Source organism: Mustela putorius, unplaced genomic scaffold, assembly GCF_011764305.1.
Source record: "Mustela putorius furo isolate JIRA1106 unplaced genomic scaffold, ASM1176430v1.1 tig00000460_pilon_pilon_pilon, whole genome shotgun sequence".
Lineage (NCBI taxonomy): Eukaryota > Metazoa > Chordata > Mammalia > Carnivora > Mustelidae > Mustela > Mustela putorius.
The window spans coordinates 8,999,396-9,018,495 of NW_025421389.1; the positions used below are offsets into that span (position 1 = coordinate 8,999,396).

Consider the following 19,100-nt stretch of genomic DNA (forward strand, 5'->3'; position numbering starts at 1 on the left):
AAGATTATCTCTTTTAATCTCACATTGGCTGTACTGTTGGTGATATTATTATGCCCAATTTTGCAGACGAAGATGAAGAACTTCCCCAGGGTGGCACAGAAAGAAATTGGCAGAGCTAAGATTCAAATCCACGTAACCTAACTCTGGAGACTCTGCTGTGAAAAAGCATGATATTATTTATATCAGGGCTCATCTTGTTATCAATCCTGACACAAGCAGGTGCCCATTGGCCATTCTTTGAGGGGTCTTGGAAGCTGTGGCTGCTCCCCTGAGCTCTCCTATGTGAATACACTGTTAGAGATGATCTTTTTTTCTTCTGAGTGAGGCATTGTCTTACATTTAAATAGAAGCCGTCTTTGTCAGTCAGTACAGATTTTCTGTGAAGTAGAGCCTCTCCAAAGTATCTAGTTGAGAGGAGAACATCGAAAGATCGGGGCAGAAAGACAGGTAAGCTTTGATAATCTTAGGGGTGAAGGATAGGGCAAAAGCTCAGACGATGGGTGGAGGCAGGTCTGGTCCACAGCCCCAAGAACTATGGAATGGGGCACTGTAATAGGAGGGGAGAAGGTACTAAGCAGGCTTTACCGTCAGCATGTCTAGTTACAGACTAATCCTGGTTCTTTTGAAAAATGACCCCTTAAATATCCATATCCTGCTGTTTTCTCTCGTCTTTTTCCAACTGTGCTGGAGAATAGTTGAAAGGAATGCAAGCCTGTAGAATATGTAGCCAATGTGAACAGAACCATGCTCTGAAGCAGGGGGATTTCAGTGGTACAGCTGTTATTTATGGTCCAAGGGCTGGTTCCCCCCCTCCTCTAATTGGCAGGAACAGAGAGGAGGGAAGGGAGCACAAATCTCAATGGCTCCCCCGCTTCCAGCCCATCTTCTTGATATCATGTCGAAGGCTGTCTGTCTGTGGACGTGTCTATTTCTATTGCCTATTGAACACAAGGCAAGATAACGGTCCTGAATAGCATCAGACAAGGAATGAAATGAAATTTTAACCCTGGTAATGTAAGATGCATTACACTTCTCCTCCTTTTAGAGTACATTTGCCACTTAAGATAATTTGGTTGGAATCCACAGAGTACCCAGTGAACCAGGAGACAGCAAGAATGTAAAGGTACTGGAGAAAGGAAGTGAGTTATTAACAGAGAGATGTGATCTAAGGGATGGTCTAACCCTAATTTCCTGTACTCTGGACTCTTTCAGAACAGGGAAAAGTTAAGCCATCATCATCATCATGATCATTATATCATCATCATCACCATCATTATTATTGATATTATATAATTCATTATTATAATGAATTAGGGAAATAAGTTGAGGGTAGGAGGAACAGGCTGGGAGTTACAGAAAAGTAGGTCCTGATTCAATTGTTGGAACTCCAAAAGTTATAGTGATTTTTTTAATGAAACAAGGTTATTTCATTAAATATGTTACCAAGTTAGAATGTACTACTTTATTTTATTCCAATTTTTTATGCATCTGGTTGAAAAGAGCAGTACTAAGCATCTTTGTATGTTGTGTACTATGATATAAATAATACCATATATTGTTCTCAAGTTCCAGAAACATCTCAACTGGAAAAGAAAACATGTCCATATACCCAAAGACATATACCTTAAGAACACTCTAGGGAAAAAAAAAAAAAAGTTTTAATGTAATAGTGGGATTCCATTTCCTGAAGTTGTTTAAACCATGTCTGTATAAAAGCCCGGTAGTCTTGCCCTAATTTAACAATGTTTTCCTTGCTACAGTCTTTCTCGAGCCTTTGTAGGCAAAGTTCATTGTGAATCTAGCAGAGGAATGTAGGTTTCATAACCTAGTGAAGTGTAGAGCTCTCTTCCCCCCTTTTATTTAAAGGACCATCTCAAGGAACTGGTGGTCTGGGAAACCATTCTGGGAAACCCTGCTGAAGAGCATGTTCTTGCACCAAGAACAGATTGGTTGGTATTGATGCTGCCTGAGTTCTCTTCTGAGTCTGAGAGAACGGAGGCCACTGGGCAAGCAGGGATCTCTTTGGGGAGGGGTTGGTGACTGGTACGGGTTGCTGCTATTCAAAGAGCCCAAAGGCCCTAGGTAGTGGAGAGAGACTTGCCTTCTTCCCTTCTTCTCTGCTGTGAGACCATTGCTGGGTGACCAGGAAGCTACTCTTAATGCAAATTAAGGAGAGGAAGTCTAGTCCTCTCCCTTCTACCCTGATGTTCTCCTTCTGCCTTCTTATTCTCTCTCATTCAGGACATTATCTGTCACGGGAAGGGATCCTAGCAGTTGGTACGTGAATGTAAGTATGCACGTGTGTGTACACATACACCTACTCTCTATCTCTGTCTCTGTCTCTCTCTGTCTCTCTCTCTCTCTCACACACACACACACACACACACACACACACACACGCAGTTGCATTGCTTGGATCTATCCATGTGGTCCAAGGGGTATACATAGACATGGATTCTGAAGTTCCCTCACTCACATTGTATAACCTTGAACAAAACATATCACCAACTACTCAGGCCTCAGTTTATGCAACATGGGGAGACTATGAATGATCGTCTGTCCCATGGATGTTAAAAGAAAGGCAGTAGTGGACACGAGAAGGCTTTAAAAAATACAGTGCGTAGACACTTGGGGACTGCTTTCACTCGTGTTTCATGAAACAGACAATGCAGTGAAGTCCCCACCACCACCACAGTGGCACACCTATAAACTAGCCAGAATAAAGTCGGCATTTCACCATCACTTGGTTTTCAAGAGGCAGAACGAGACCTGTCTCCCCAAGCACTTTATACAACATTTGCCTAACCCAGGTACTGCTACCTAGCTGCCCATACCCCCAAATCTGAATTCGGCCCTAACACTCATGTGCTAGAGCCGTGAGGGGTAAGACACAAAATTTCATTAAAAAAGAAGGGGGAAGAGAACCCACAAACCTTTGTCATGAAGCTGGTATGAATCTGCTGTGATTTCCTATTACCCTACCATGTCTGGTGGCTTAAAGAAGACACCTCTGGGGATTTGAATGTTCCCACACAGAAAATACTCTGACACTTTAGAAAAAGTCTAGAGGAAGGGGTAAGCTCATTCTTACCACCAATATCCCAGAGATGATTAAGTAGCCTGTCTTTAGATTCTGATTCTTTAAGAAAAATATCCCCAGTATTTTCTTTAAAAAAAAAAAAAATGCTCTTGGGTATTACTGTAGTCAGGAGAGATTTAGGGACAGGATAATGCTGATGAGACAGAGGATACTTCCGTTGGCTAAAATAGTCTCTATTTTCCTTCTGGCTTCTGCCTGGCAATCTTAGAAGAGGGAGCTGATTTGAAAGAAGGGGGCCTGGGCCATCCTGGAAGAGTATTAATATACCAAGCAAGACTTTGAGAACAGCGGAAATTCTGTTTCAAACCAAAAGATTGGAGGAAACTGAAGTGACTACTTTCTCAATTGAATTGAGCCCTAACCTGCTGGCTCTGAGTCCCTGCCTTCGTTTTCTTACCATCTGAAAACGCCACAAAAGCTAATTTCTATTGGCTTTCCAGCGTGAGGCACTTTGTGTAAAACATTTCGTCTGTTCCTTTCCACAGTCTTGAAAGGCAGGAATTTTGCAAATGAGCACGCTGGAGCTCAGGGATGCAATGAGAAATTAGCAGAGACAGGATTGAAACCCTGGTTTTCCTGCTTCCGAGGTGACACTCCCGGGTCCAGTTTTATTTCTAGTAATGCTAAGAAAGCATCTGGGCGCTAGCCAGAAGGTTGGGATTTACCAGCGGTGCTGAAGTCCTTTTCCAGCAAATCACCAAGCCGGTTGTTGCTCCCTGTTCTTTTTAGGGTCCCCGAGAGCTCTCGGAGTAAGAGGCTGCAAAGGTGGGGTGGCATTCCCCTGACCAGCTCTAACTGAGATCTTTAGCAGGACCCGGGTTTCCTCTGCACCCCTCATGCTGGTTCTGGAGTCTGTGGGGGCATGGCAAGTGGGCAGACAGGAGGTGGCTGCCTGGGCTGCCCGGGACCCTGAGCTCTCAGCCAGGTTGCTGACTGGGTGCCAGGAGTCTGTTTCTCATTCCGTGTGCATCTGGGCATGTTCTCCTTCATCAGCAGAAGAGAGTTGGATATCTTGAGACACTGAAGTTTTCATCTTCTCTTGATTGGGCTCTACAGCAGTTTAAAAAGCCTTTGGCTGAAAGGGAGAATCATGTCATACCTTAATAGCCTCATTTCTGGGGCGACGGGGGCTTTTTAAACTCCCTGAGCCTCGGTGAGGATGTCTGAGCTGCTCGCTTTGTTTGTCTCCCGTGTATTTCTATTCAGGGAGCCGTCTCCGAGAAGTCTTTCATTGAGCACACAGTCCTCCAAAGGGAAAGAGAAACATGCTGTACATGAACATTAGTGGCAGCAGAAATTTGTCACACCGAAGATCAAAAAGCACAGCCAGGTAAAGGAAGACAAAGGGACGGAAGCAGGGGTGGGGGAAAGGGGAACGCCCAGACTTGAAGGATGGGTTGGAAGGGGAGTGGACGCAGTTCGGTTCTGGTATTTATCCCTCTGGAGAAGAACAATGGGTGAGAGCTTTCTTTTGGGGCAAACCTGTCCTATTGCTCTGGGGGTTGCGGGGATCATTTGTTCTGGTCCGTACCTACTGTGAGCCCGGGAGCAGCCTGTCGCATATGTTAGGGCACCTCTGATCGGGTCTGGCTGGCCTCCCTAAGAGGGAGGCTGCTCTTCATATGGCCTTGGGCTGTCTGCATGTCAGTGGACACACATTCACACACTCGCCTGCAAGGCGGGCCATGAGTATGGCTCTTTGTGTTGGTCTGTGTGCATTCTGATGTATGTATTGTCTTTCTACCTTGCATTTTTTTAACCAAGAACATAAACCAAACAGAATTGGCCCCCAGGACACAGCATGGTTTCTCCTGTCCAGCCTTCTCCTCTGACCATGGTACGAAGAGACATGGTGTGGGAGGGCACTGTTATGTCAAATATCTTGGTTCTTCTCAGAAACCAATTATGGACCTTCCCTCCCACAATTGCTTCTTTGCCGAAGTAAATGCTAAGAATGTGTCTGGCTTTGTGTGGGATTTGGTTCCGTTTCAGGCTGGATGACCTTGGGCAATAGGCTCAAACTTCCTGAGAAGTGTCAGTTTTTTCCTGGGTAGATTGCAACAGGCAAAATCCCTACTCTGCAGGACTTTTCTGGATTCATATTAATATATGTAAATCATCAGGTACAGTGCTTGGAGGGACTGCAATGTCATTTCATCAGGAGGCTCTCCGAAACCAGGGAAGGACTCTCGTTATACCTCGATTCCCAACACTTGTCAAAATTATGGCTAATTGCTGCCCCCGTAGTCAATACTTACTGAGTGCCTAATGTGTGCTGGGTATCACTGGAGATGCTTCTTACAGCAGCCTGATGAGGCACTACTGATACCTCTATTTCAAACATCAATAATTGGGGGGCACAGAGCATCTAGGTCACTTGCAGGACCAGGAATTCCTGCCCACCCCATGTCCTGCTATTATGGGGTCCTACTGACTTACTCAGGACCCATGTCCACTGTTGCCCTGTATGTTCTGGGGGGAGCAAGAACTGCATTGCTCCTGTTTGTTTCTGGGTCCTCTGTGCTCGGCACATTATAAGCAACCCCACATATTGACTGAACGGTTACCATTTTTAAATAATTATTTTAGCCAGAATTTATCCTGGGGACCAAAGGCACCACAAATTCATGACCTACCAAGGCATTCCTTTAAATGTGTTTTAAATGTATTTCTTTCAAGATTTATGTAGAGCATCTTGTTTTTTTCCAGAATTTCAAGAAGTCCAGTTCACGCTTCTCTTCAGGCATTATCGGCCTCAGTCATCTGCCCACCGCACACACTTTTTACACCCAAGGGTCTGAATACATTTGAGTCGGCACCCGGGTCTGCTCAATCAATTGTTTCAGTTGCTTTTCCCTGGCCTGCTTCAGGCCAACATTGTTTTCACTGGGATGTGCTCATTCAAGGTCTGTGAGGCGGGGGGCTCAGTGGCATGGGAGAGAAGAATTCTACTGGGATCTAAGGCAAACAGACTCTTCTTCAAGCAAACCAGGGGCACCAGATCAGAAATGAGGTCAGATGGTTTAGGACCTTCCTGCCTGTGCCGCAGCACCCACAGGGTCCTTGACACCTCACTGTGGGCCTTGGCTTGCCTGCCCCTCTCACATAGATGCCTTCCTACAGGTCTTCACAGAACTTGGTCTTATCTCTTTCAGTCTCTGCCCCCACGTCATCTCTTCTGTTCTGCTCATGTGCAGGAGGAGGCTCATCCCAGACGCTCTCCACTCTTTACCCTTCTTGGTTTTTTTGTCTGTTGCACTTAACACTCGGAGGATATCTTACTTATTTCTGTTTGGGTATTTACTTATGTCTGTCCTGCTCATTGCTGTGGCCATCTGCTCAGAGTCACACAATATATGTCACACAATATAAAGATGCAGGAAATCAAGGCATAGCTAGTTACACACCTGGATCTATCAACAGGGTGAGCCCCTGGAGATCAGGGGCCACAGGTGGCTCATCTCTGTTGGCCTCATACCTCACATGCCTCAAGGACAAGAAAAACTTTGAGAGAGGAGTGAATGAATAACTGAAACTTGGAGGTTTGGGCAGCAAAGGTGGAAGTGTAGGAAGTGTTGAACTGGGTGGAAAATGAGCAGGCCTGTCCCTGCAAGCCTGTTGGTGACCAGGGATAGAGCCAAGGAACAAAGAGGGTTTCTGGAACTTAGGTAAGGTGTGGACGAGGAGAGAGTCAAAACCTGCCACTCACTTCAAAATTTCCTAGAGCACTTGGGGGAAATGCTGATTCAGAAGAATAGAGCCTTAGAGGTTTAGATCCAAGAAGTTTCAGGAGATCCCTTGTATTTTGCAGTGAGAGGATCCCTGGGGGGGACTTGGGAGAAAAGATCAGAGAGAAAGGAAGGATGAGAAAGACCCAATGACTTCTGCGAAGAATGCAAGAATTAATGAATGGAAAATCCCAAGCGGGAAGGTAAGCTCCAGGTTGTGGCTGTGCTGCCCAGGGACCAGGAGCCCATGAGAAGCTTGGCTTATTCTCAAGAGAACAGCTCTGAGGCTGGCAGTGTGAACCCAGAGCCTGAGCCACAAAGGCCTGGCTTTCGTGGAGCTGGAAAAGTGAAAAAGAGAAAAACCTGATGCCTAGGTTCAAGTGAGAAGAAATTTCAGTAAATGACAGTAGGAAACCAGGGGACACCTGAGAAAGACGCATGATGCACTGACTCATGCTACAAAATGGACAAATCCTGAAAATGCGGTGCTAAGTTCAAGGAGCCAGACACAGAGGACCACATACTGCCTGATTCCATGAATATGAAATGTCTAGAATAGGCATTATTGTTGCCTATCAGTGCCTTCGTTCAATGGTAGTTACTGAGCACAGACCAAGTGCTATGGTAACAGCTCTGTCACTACACATATTTGTAAGAATTTGGATCCCTGGGACCTCGGTGATGTTCCATCTCTCCTCCGTGGCTGGTGTCAGCATTCTCATTTTGATGGATGAATGGGACGGATCCAGGAAGCATCTTTGCGAAGTCATTTGGCAGCAGAAACACACATCCCTTCAGCATTCACCTAGTCAAGCTAATGTAGGACCACATTTGCTTTTAGAATTATCATCATTTCTAAAAACACATAGGACTTTTTTTTTTTTTAAAAAGGTTAAGGTAAATTTTATTATTCATTAAATGAAAGGACTATAGGTCAGGTCTTATCAGCACTTCCAATGAGAGTTTCTTAAGGATTTTGGAGCCAGAATTCTTTGAAATGCCTGGGACCAGACTCCAGGTTTTTCCTAAGACCCCTACCCCTACCCCAACCCGTCCCTTTCCTGTCCCTACCCCAGACCACGTCTCTGGTAAGGAGGACACAGCCTGCTCCTTCCCGAGACAGACCAGAGCAGAGAATGACGCCTTTCTTTCAAACCTACTCCTTGCGCCAGCTTGGCCCTATCCTCCCCAACCCCCTGCCTTACCCTCCCCACTGTGAAGACAACTTCAGCTGAGCCATTTTTCCAAATCTAAAATGTGTGGCTTCTCTGAGGAACTGCTCTCACTTCTAAAGCCTCCTCCATTCAAGGTAGTACCTGGTAGGACTTCTAATCACAGGCAATTGATATTCTACTGAGCATCTTTGGAAAATAATCTGCAAACAAGAGGCTGCAGGCTATAAAAGTCTCTTTCTCGCTTCTTCTTCTCCCTCTCTTTTTTTTTTAAAAACACAGCTTACAGCTTAATAAAAATACAACCTGGGCAAGAACAGGAAACCTTAGCACATTGCCCAACAATATTATCCTTTTAAGAGTTTTATTAATCGGTTTAAAGTTGTCCTGCATCTGGCTGAGAGGTGCAAGGTGCTGTCCCCCGCTGACAGGACTGTCCACACATCTCAGGAGTTGGCACGGTTGCCTCAATTAACAGAATGGCCAAGGCAAGAAGGTCAGCCTGGCAAAGCTCAAGACTCACACTGTGTGTGTGATGATCTGAGCAGCAGTGTGGTTCTCCTGGCGCATCCCACTTGCATCCAAGACACACACATGCACACGCACACACACACATGTGCACACTCACGTGTGCACGTGTGCACACACCGTGAGCAGGCACACCAAGACTGGCTCCTGGAGAAAGGAGCACAAAGGTAGAATAAAGGAGTTTCTGATTTGTTTTTATCTCCTTGCTGTTAAGGAATTTGTAATACATTCTGCAGGGAAGACTCGCTCACTTGCAGGAACAGACAAATGCATCTGTCAATTTAGCGGCATCGTTTGAGCTCAATCAGTGTGGCGCTGGAGGAGTCCCCTAAATGTTTAATTTCTTCCAGCACCACAAGTGCAGTGATAGGTCTTATCAGGATCGTATTGACTGCACAAAATGAGACGCGGTGTGGAGCGCTTTTCTTGAAGGGAGAAATGTTAGAAGCACACACCAGGAACCCATTTAACAGGTTGCTAATAATATCATCTTCTATCGACACCGCATTTTCATTCCTAACCACTTCAGTTTTGGTGTGTACACACAGCTTACTCAACCCCCTCTACAACACAGTGTTTTCTAGCTGGAGGCTGATAAGACTGAAGGAAGAAGAGAGGTAAGACTTCCTGAGTATGTAGATTTCTGGGCATAGGGACCAAGATTCTCCCTGGAGAATATCGACTGACAGAGCAGTCAGTAAAATGTGCTTATGGTTTTGCTGGAACAGAGTAACACTAGATGACTTCTGCAAGATGCATTAGATCACGTTTATCAGAAGTGATATGCAGAGTTCCCATGTGATTCAAGGCCCTATACAGATTTCTCAGATTTTTTTTTAGCACATATGCAAAATAAATCAAATGTATGATTAATTTTTGTTCTAAAAAAATGTGGAACACAGAGGTACTTACTGGCTCACATGTTCATTCATTAAATATTTATGGACTACCAATTAAGGGCCAGGCACTGATCTCAATATACTTTTGGACTAGAAAGGGAAGGAGCCATGAAAACAAAACTTTTCCATACAGCATGGAGAATGCTAGCGATGACATCACCCAGAGCACTGTGGTGGCACACCGGTGGAGGCAACGGGCTCCAGCCATCTGAGGAGGGGGAGGAAGGCATGGAGCAGACCCAGGAACGTCACTGAGGAGAAGCTTGACCTGGGCCAAGAATATGGGATGACTTCTTCCAGACAGAAAATGGAGTTAATGCTGCTTCAGGCAGAAAGACAAGCATGAAGAAAGGCACAAAAGATGGAACATGATGCCGCTGGGAAACGAGTAGCGTTTCTTGAGGTTGGAGGTGGACTTTGATGAGAAAACCACGGAGAGGTCATTCTGCTGGAAATCCTCACAACAACCTCGGTGCAGCAGTCAGAAGATTCCCAGTCACTCAGACTCATTGTCCTTCTTACCACACGTGCCCTGTCTGTGTCACTTGAGAGCACAGAAGCCTCAGAGTAGATATGTACATTCCAGAGCGTCACACGCTGCAAGTGTACAAGTTACAGGTGTTAACAACCCAGCAAAGGTGAGGTTGCTGTGGCCTGGGTCGCGTATACAGCAGCTGTCCTGAAGAAAGTGAAAGATTTAGGTGACAGAAGGAGTGTGTGTGTGTGTGTGTGCGCACGTGCACGCGCGCATGCGCGTGCATGTGTGCTCGTGCATGTGATAAAAATATTCTTGAAAGAGGAATGTGGGAAGAAAGACTCAGAAAGGAAGATGAGTATAGAAATTGGGAGTTGGCAGTGACATCCGGACTAGCTGCACAGAATGAAAGAAAGAAGAAGTGAAAAGCTATTTTTTTGTTAGTCAGTTTCCTCAGAAAAACAGAACGAACACCAACCTTCGAAATCCAAAAGCACGCGCAGACTCAAGGAGCAGAAAGTACCGAGGGAAAGCCTTGCACGAATGTCTGCTCGTGGCTCCGAAGCTAATATGCAATTACAGTGTCCCTAGAGGAAAGCAGACTAATGGGATTTTCCACGGAGCCTCAGGTTCTAGGGTCAGGGCAAAGCCGGGGGAGTAGGAACATGTCTGCCCCTCAGTAATGCAGCAACATAAGTATTGTAGGCTGTTTTGAGAGAAACAGCAAAGGAGAAATCCTGGGGGTTTCCTGGAGGGGCTGATGAGAACCGTAGCTGGGGGAGCCAGGCAGCGCATGAAGCCTCATGGACAGGAGAAAGAAGGTGGGGAGGGGAATGACCACCGACGCCTGCCGGACATGATTTTTATCCCTGTGGAACACACAGTCCATTGTCTTGAGGGAGGTGGTTCATCTGACACAGTAAATTCGTTTGATGCTTTTAATAGAGAGGGTGCCCAGTTATCTGAAATCAATTCAGGGATATTGAATGAAGTCTTGTTTCTTATAAATACTTGGCATTTGGTTTCTATGCTGAGCCAAAGAAAGTGTCCAGAGCTGGAAGGCTGGCTGCAGGAAAGGGCAGTCAGTGAAACCTAGTGCAGGGGCGAGGACCCGACGGCACAGGGAAACCAAAAGCACAATGGGCAGAGGTGTTGCCCCAGCCCGCCCAAACTAACGCTTTGACCCCGAGAGAGAGCACAAAGAACAGGGTCAGGAGATGGGGCAGGGGAGAGGAGAGGATGCCCAGGAAAGATGGCAACATAGGAAGATTTTCTTGTAGTCTTCCATCTAGACAACACTGTCCTTGACAAACGGCCAATTTTTTACCCACTACCTGGTAAATGACTTGGAATTAAAATTAATATTTTTTTCCCTCAGAAAAGAAATTATTAGCCTCCGCCACAAAATTGGAGTTAAGGCTCTAGTGATATAATAATAATAATTTGCACTCACACGGATTCTTTCAAGCAAAGGTCTCGGAAGCTTTGCCAAACATTAATTAATTAAGCCTTGCAGGATCCCCCCAGGAGGCTACCTGCTATTATCTCAGCTTTCCAGATGTGGAAACTGAGTCTCAGGGAGGTGAAAGTGATTTGCCCAAGGTCACTGTGGGAATGAAAAGCGAGACAGAGATGAAAATTGCAAAGGCTGCCCCGTGCCCAGAGTTGGGGAAGCTTTTGCCGCTTTCCCCTCTGGGGTGTTGGGGGGGGGGTGTGTGTGCCTGGTCTATAGAGGTGGGAGCAGGGGAGCTGGCTGGCGCCTTAATGCATATGCAGGATAGAGAATTGCGGTCTACTAAGCACGTTTAAAGTGGCAGAGAAAGGCTTCCCAAACTATCAATTTTCATTTGCAAGACTCAGGCGGCTAGTGACTAGGTAGGGCTCTGCTAAAATTTGGAAAGGAACAGCGGGGAGAGGATGGCTTGGGGAAAACATGACAACAAGGGAGAGTTCCATGGAACACTCGTCATGGGATTATTTATACCTGACCTCTAACTTTGGTCTCTGAAGAGCTGAAAAGTGAGACACACATCCGGAAAGAGGGTGGGGGTGAATTTGAGACGGGGGGAGAGGCATTCAAGGGGTCTCCACAGTGCCTCCTGGATCTTCTGCACCCATCCACCATGAAGTGCCCCCGGATCTGCCTGATACCCTCCAGCACTGGGTAGGAAGACTGTTTGCAGGGGAGAGCGGTGGAACCCAGTGCCTCTCTGCCTCCACGCCTGGTTTAGCAGCTGACAAACACCATCCGTGAATTCCCCACCCTCTCCCCACCCTCCCATCCGGGGTGCTGCTGACATATTTTGATATTTCCTCATGAGATTATACTTCACATAATGAATTTGATTCTTCAATTCTTTCTCTCTTCCCCTCAAAACTCTGCAGCTTCTGAGAGTTTATCTACTGCAAGATGAATCGCCCAGAGACCCCTGGTGCATCTTTCTTTACACTTCACCTCCCCCACTACGGATGAGAAATAGACTTTTCCCTCATCCATCATAAGTCAGCATGACAGGGCTGTCGTTCCCCAGGCCCGGCTCACTGTGTCATCCTTCCCTCTGTCCTGCTTCAGTGCGTGGCTGGCTTGCTTGGGAACAGCCGAGACCTTTACAAAAGACTTTGAATGGTAAATCCCAAATAATAATAACAATAACAACAACAATAATAAACAGTAGCAATAAGAGGGAGAAATGAATTTAAAAAACAATATCAGAAAAAGTTATTTGCAAATTTCTTTTCTCTGTGGGCTCTTCTGTTTAAATGGGATATGGTGAAATTCTAATAAATCCAGTCTTTTTCCTGACATGTTATCAATCTTCAAACATCCCTAGAGGGTAAAGGGCAAATCCTGTTTGCCTGAGTTTGCAGGTTGGGGAGATGAGACAAAAGGAGGTGAAGAGGCAAGGTTAGAATGCAAGGCCAAAGGAATTCGGGGAGGGAGAAGCAACGCAGCCATGGTCCCTGTGTGATGGGAAGAATGAATATAAGTAGGGTACCGACAAATTGTTCCATCACTCCACCTCCTGCCTGTCTCCCAACGGAAACTGAAAGGAATAAAAATAGATTTAGATTTTAACAGAGGAAAAATCCATTTGTAATGCTGAAGCAAAAGGTCACTGGACTGGAAGCCAGGAGACCCAGGTTCCAGGCCAAGCTGGGATGAAAATGACTGAAATGAACATGCCTAGTCTTTAGCCTTTGGGTGGATAGTGGGCCTGGTGCTCAGGTTCTCATCTCTTAAATGAGGGGTTCCATCTGGAAAGCGTCAAAGTCCTTTCCAAATACTAAGATTCTCAGATTTGATTCGTAACAGGGTTCTAGACATTCGAATTTACCAACTAGAGTTTAGGAAAGCTGTTATAGTGAAAGTTTGAAAAATCAAAAGAGACCTCCACTGGGGGCAGATTTTGACAAGGGCATCTCTGTAATCTAGGACAAGCCCCGAATGAGCCCAGCTGGTGGACCAGCAGGCGTCCCCATGACCCAGACAGTAGTGAGTCTTCTCTTAACCAGGACAGGGTCAGGAGGACAGCCTTCTAGAACTGTGTCAGCAAACCATCAGGCAGTTCAATCTGAGGTGGTCCGTCCTCCATTCTCATAGACACCGTGGAAATCAGCAAGAAGCCTACTGCCAACGACGAGGGGATGTAGCAGCCTGCTGCCATGCAAAGGGCTGGGTTCTGGAGAATTCTCTTGGGGCTGCAATTAAGTGAGTGGTCACAGCTTTTGTGCCTGCTTTGGTCTCCCACAGGGAGCTCCTGAAGATTTCTTCCACTACCCTATCACTCTCTTTGCTTCATGGATAACATGGGCAGGGTGAACCTTTGCTTCCAAATGTTATTGGAAGATTTAATTAAGCACCATTTGAAATTTTTGAATGGAAATTACCACATTAGTCATGATTATTATCCATTTTCTTTAAACATAGGGCCAACTGCTAAGCTGTTAGGCACAAGCATGGAAATTACAAAAATATTCAAATATCCATTATCTGAGACTCTGTTTGCCAAGCATCCTATCTAATCAGGGAAAGCCTGCTGGAACAGATGGGCCTTACACTGTGCCCTATAAGCCAGGAAACTTGGACATGTTAGAACCCAGTGAATCTAAGTGCCAAATGTTACCACTACTACAAAGAACTCATTTTCTCCTCCGTAAAAGACTGGTTGCCCTCATTCTTTTCAAAGAACACACGTTTTCCACCTTGCACCAAGTGCTCTGACTTCTCTGACACTGGACCAGGAAGGGAGCAGTTCCATTCCTGCGGGGCAGAGGCCTCAGGTCAGACTTCCTGCAGCTAGGATCTCCCCAGAACTATTTCCAGGTAATGGGAGCCCGTCAGCATCAAGGGGTACTGGGAAGACAGATCAGCCTTGCAGGAGAGGGTTGTGCAAAGCTGCTAATGCAGGTGCTTCAACAGAGAGAAAGTGCCTTCATTTCAACTTTATATTTATGAGTAGTTTACAGAAAGCTTTGCAGCCAAAGGAAACAAAATTGGTAAACACAGTAAGTAATAGATTCAACAAATACGGCTAAGGATAAAGAACTAATTTACATTTAATGAGACAGCGATTGTTTATTAAATAAGAAATGGTTGTGTTTCTGAAGATGGCCTTAAAGGTTTTTCAGAAGAATACATTAAACACTGAATATAGCTTTTCATATTCAAAAGATAAGACTTGAGGAAAGGGGGAGGGGCCGAGCCAGGGAAATGAACTAAGAATGTAGGGAGCTGATAACTCCTGGAATACAGGCCACATACCAGGCCAGAACTTAATGGAAAACAAATTGCACAGAAGATTCCCTTCCTCGACACTATATCACAGGCTGACTCTACGGCATTGATCTTTTTTTTTTTCTTAATAATATATAATAACTGACGAATATATGACATGTTGGGACATATATTCTGGTTCTGACCCCATATAATGGAGTTTTGAATCAAAATCTCTGTAACTGTGTTTGCAACTATGGAGATAGATGTTAGTTACCACTATCTTTGTAATTTCTAAGTGAGGAAAAACTAGGTTTTTCCATGTAGAAAACTAGAAAACTCTCCAGCATCCTATGCCAGATAAGACCAAGCACAGAATGTGACCAAATAGCAAAGTCATTTCTGTCTAGAATTTGCAAAGACCAGCTGAGTCACAGGATTTGCTGAGATTCTTACCTGCAGGATCTCTTACAAGAACATGTAGTGCAACAATTTCGCTCGTTTATGTTAGAAGGCAAGTCATTTTTTAAACTTGCTGTTTCATGTCTTAAATGGCACTATACGAAGAGTCAGAACACCTGAATTTGAGTCCCAGGGACCAGAAGCTAGGGGTGGCAGAAAATTCTAGTTTTTACCCAGGCTGCTTCTCTTCCTGTTTTAATAGCCAGTCTGCATTTCCTGCCCATTTGTGCATTTAGGTCTGCACCCGACATTGTTCTGACCAATGGAATGAGAGCAGAAGCGATGTATTCCACTTTATGGTCCTGTGTTTAGAAGGAATACACGAGTGATTCCCTTGTTCCCTTACTCCTTCTGGCTCTTTGGATTACAGATGTGATGGTAAGTGCTGAAGCAGCTACTTTGAAACCAGAGGTAAACCTATGGCTGTCAGGATAACTCCTCCAGTCTGAGGCCATCTACCTTCTTGAAAGAGAAATACAGTTCCACTTGTATTAAGTCACTGTATTTGGAGTTGTCTTGTTAGAGCAATTTGGCCTATATCCTGCCTAATACAGAACTCAATTATAATGGACTTTGAAGCCAATATGCCATTTTACACATTTTGCTTCTGTTTTTAAACACACACTTCTTAAGGGTCAGGACTGTGTGTAATAAACTCGACACTGCAAAGTGAACATAGCATACTCTTCTCAGGTGTATTAGAGAGAAGGAGGAGAGAAAAGTATAGGAGAAACAAGCCAGGTCCTTAAGTATAAAACAAAAAGGCAGTTTATCATTTTACCAGAGAACTGTCAAGAAATACCAGATTGAAATACCAGGAGTAGTTGATAGGCCTTTTTGGTGTAATATGAAGAGTACTATTTGTTATAATCCCATGTTTCACTAAACAGAACAAATAGAAAAGTTTTCTATCAGGCTTTTGGGAATGTGGCTGAAAATGTACAAAAATGGAAGTTGGTCTGTCAAATCCTAGTCAGCCAGAAGAAATGCTGGCCATGTGACATAAACAAAGACAAACAAACAACAGTCTTCATTCTTGCTCTGTTTCTTACATACTCTGATTTGCATTTCATAATTATCCCTTCAATTATCTCTTGAATGTATTTCTTATTAAGAAAATATTCAGACATTCACAGAAAAATGATAACATAAACTCCATACATTCACCATTCGGAATGAACAATTATCATGATTTTGACATATTGGCTCATCTGTCATTGGGCTCTCTTTCAGCAGGAGTCATATATAAGGTGAATGGTGCATCAGAGACCCCAATTCTCTTTCCTTCAGGCTTAAGTTCTGGTCAGCATTTGCATAGGCACTCCTGGAAATCCAGGAAGTGGGGGGAACATCCGACCCTCACGTTGACCACTATCCTCTTAAAGACATGAAAATGTTGTCCAGTGGCCCCAGTGATACTTGGCTGACTTTCTAGTACCCTACACTTCAGACCAGGAAAGGAACAGCTTGGTTTATGAGGATACAGCCAACCTCATTAGCAACCAATATCCTCAAAATCTCAAGGGATCTTCTTGGAAGGATTTTAATAATAGGATGGGCATATACACTAAAAGGGAGAAATCTTGACAAGTTGAGAATAAAATAGACTTGTAGCTTTAGGCAAAAGAAAAGAGGCAGCTGAGGCTTTTGGAATAATAAAATCAGTAGCACTTTTATATAAAACTTTGAGGATTAGGGAACAGACCTCTCGGTCTTTTGATTCCCTGACAATAGGAATAATCACAGGTTATTGGACAGTTACGGGTATTTCCAGTCCCTGCATTTTAAGCCCAGCAGAATGGGTCTATCAAATCTGAAGGTGGCTATGTGGGATCAGGGTTTAACACCAGGGAGGACCACTAGGGATTCCATGCTGCTCCCACATCAGCAGGTAGAGATATTCACTGAAAGACAGAAGGAAACTATGGTTCCAGTCTAGTCCCAATCCTCTATATAAGTGGTCTCTCTCTATCTCTCTCTTTTTTTCTTTTATTTTCAGTGGCCTTAAGGCAGAATCTTTAGGGAACATCAATGGTAGCAGCTCCAAAAGCTAAGCTGTATGCTGCAAAGTGAGGTATGTGTTGGACTCCAGGGCTGAGCCCTTTTGATATGCCAGTCTTAAGCTGACATTTAACATTTGCTCAAAGATACAGTCTTGATAGAGCATGACTTGCTGCCCCCATCCCCACCGCCCTGCCCTTCAGCCCATCTAGCCCCATCATCAAAATGCTCCAAGAAACATTTCAATGATGAGGCACAGGGACGCCTGGGTGGCTCAGTTGGCTGGGCATCCAACTTTTTTATTTCAGCTCAGATCGTGGTCTTGGGATTGTGAGATCGAGCCTGGCATTAGTCTCTGCACTCTCTGAGTAGTCTGCTTGAGATTCTTTCCCTCTCTCCCTTTGACCCTCCCCCAACTCATACACACACACACTCTCTCTCTCTCTTCCTCAAAGAAAGATAAATAAATAAATTATCTGAGACAATTGCATTAGCAACAGAATCCCCTACATTTTGGAAGGTGGTAGCCCAAAGCAAAGACCCACACACTTCTATGTGCCACATAACAGAGCTGATAAAACATGATCAAAATAATTTAAAAGTGTGTCTTCCAGGTGGGAGGAAGATAAATCTATTATTGACTTTAAGTCAGGGAACCTAGGCTTCCTGATGGAAGGGTTTATGGTTTTATGGGCGTCAGAAGTTTGGGCAATTTTGACACTATGATTTGGTCATGACAGAAGGAACAAAATCTTCACATTCTCAAAAAGGGACTCTTTCCTTTATGCTACTTTCAAAGGAGAAGCTTGAAGCTCGGAAAGGTGAAGTGGATTTCATAGGGTCAGGAGTCAATGGGAAGACGTAGGTCATGAATTGGGCTTCCCTTTTCATTCCTCTGAGCCAAATTACTCAATTCATGGAATGACTCACTGGTGGCAGAGCTGCCTCAGCCACAAAGACATGCGACGGAGCAGTCATTCCACCTTGACCATGGCTTCTTTCTCCCAAAGACAAGTGACTTAGACTGAGAGAAAAGATTCATCTCAATATTTGCTTCAGGAGCAGTGGTCACAGTGGCAACACTGTCTCTAGACTGATTCTACAGTCTCCTGAAGCCTCCCCCAGTGCTCAGCACATCGTAACAGGTCCTTGCCCTGCCCCTCCATTTGGACTTGCACTTCTAGCCCCACTCATACACACACACTCTGGGCTCCCACTGTGCCCTACTTCCCTTTCCTGGGAAAACAATCTGCTTCAAAATGCTTCAGAACTCTAGAATGAGCTTCCCTTGCCTGTCATGGCAGATTGGTTTAAAATTATACACACACACACACACACACACACATACACACACACATATGTATGTATATATATGTGTGTGTGTCTGTATAACATATATGTAATAACAAATTACATGAAATACCACTTCCCAGTCACACACATGCATATATTAACAGAGTTATTCCACCATTAGTGTTCTGCCCCAGAATGGTTTAAGTATAAGCAACAATAATAGCTAACATCCACAGCATGGTCCTCTAAGATATGTATATGATTTCATTTAATTTTCCAAAATTCCCTATGCAGTAGGTAATTTTTATAGCCTTTTTTTTTTTTATAGAAGAGGAGGCTAAGACACAGAGAGGTATAGTAATCTGCCCAAGGATTCACAACTGATAAGCAGCAGAACCAAGCTTTCATTTTTTTTTTTTTTTTTTTAATTTAACAGACAGAGATCACAAGTAGGCAGAAAGGCAGTCAGAGAGAGAGAGAGAGGAGGACGCAGGCTCCCTGCTGAGCAGAGAGCCCAATGCAGGGCTTGATCCCAGGACCCTGGGATCATGACCCAAGCTGAAGGCAGAGGCCTCAACCCACAGAGCCACCCAGGCACCACCAAAACCAGGCTTTAAACCAGTTACCCTGACTTAGCCATTATTAAACACCATTTCCAGTAAGAGTGGAATCTGAAGTATTAAATGATAATACACTGCCTTTAATGTAATTCATATATAGATTGCTGT

The 19,100-nt window shown here is 44.6% G+C and overlaps 1 protein-coding gene and 1 long non-coding RNA gene across 7 annotated transcripts in view; one reads left to right on the top strand and one right to left on the bottom strand.

Annotated features, from left to right (window-relative positions):
- The window catches only part of NTM (neurotrimin), a 948,645-nt gene that overhangs the window by 756,259 nt on the left and 173,286 nt on the right, over nucleotides 1-19,100 (bottom strand). The gene's annotated exons all lie outside the window — the stretch shown is intronic.
- The window catches only part of LOC106006981, a 42,396-nt gene that overhangs the window by 5,433 nt on the left and 17,863 nt on the right, over nucleotides 1-19,100 (top strand). For 3 of the 5 annotated variants that reach the window (XR_001181413.2, XR_001181415.2, XR_006606868.1), the window contains exons 3-7: nucleotides 2,242-2,287; nucleotides 4,307-4,430; nucleotides 12,288-12,528; nucleotides 15,315-15,456; nucleotides 17,078-17,152. This is a non-coding gene — a long non-coding RNA (uncharacterized LOC106006981). The remainder of the gene's footprint in view (nucleotides 1-2,241; nucleotides 2,288-4,306; nucleotides 4,431-12,287; nucleotides 12,529-15,314; nucleotides 15,457-17,077; nucleotides 17,153-19,100) is intronic. The other 2 variants (XR_001181417.2, XR_001181416.2) reach the window with 2 other exon arrangements.